This window comes from Camelina sativa, unplaced genomic scaffold (genome assembly GCF_000633955.1).
Source record: "Camelina sativa cultivar DH55 unplaced genomic scaffold, Cs unpScaffold15118, whole genome shotgun sequence".
Taxonomy (NCBI): domain Eukaryota; kingdom Viridiplantae; phylum Streptophyta; class Magnoliopsida; order Brassicales; family Brassicaceae; genus Camelina; species Camelina sativa.
Genome location: NW_010936141.1, coordinates 1 through 322, shown reverse-complemented (window position 1 = coordinate 322; position 322 = coordinate 1). Strand labels below are relative to the sequence as shown.

General features: G+C 37.3%; 1 long non-coding RNA gene across 1 annotated transcript; it reads left to right on the top strand.

Moving 5' to 3' along the window:
- Nucleotides 1-322, top strand: LOC104775458. The gene is made up of 3 exons (XR_765928.1): nt 1-23; nt 111-197; nt 288-322. It is a non-coding gene; the product is annotated as an uncharacterized LOC104775458 (long non-coding RNA).

The window sequence follows — 322 nt, the reverse complement described above, 5'->3', positions numbered from 1 at the left end:
TCATTATTCAGTCTTCAGTTAAGGTACCAACTTGCATTGCCTCTCTATCACTCAGAATTTGGATAGTTAATGCAGATCTGTTTAACTTCCTTTAAGTTTATCGTTAATAGGGTCCTGGACATATTGATTCGAGGGTTGAGTCTCTACTCAAGGACCTTGAGAGTAAACTTTACAATATAAGCGATGAAGAATTCAAGGTAAGTTGTGACACAAGCAGGTACTATAGATGATATCTGCTTTACTTGAGACAAACATTGATGCGCTAATTGACATGGCTTTCTCTTCAGAGCAATGTAACAACTTTGATAGACATGAAGCTCGA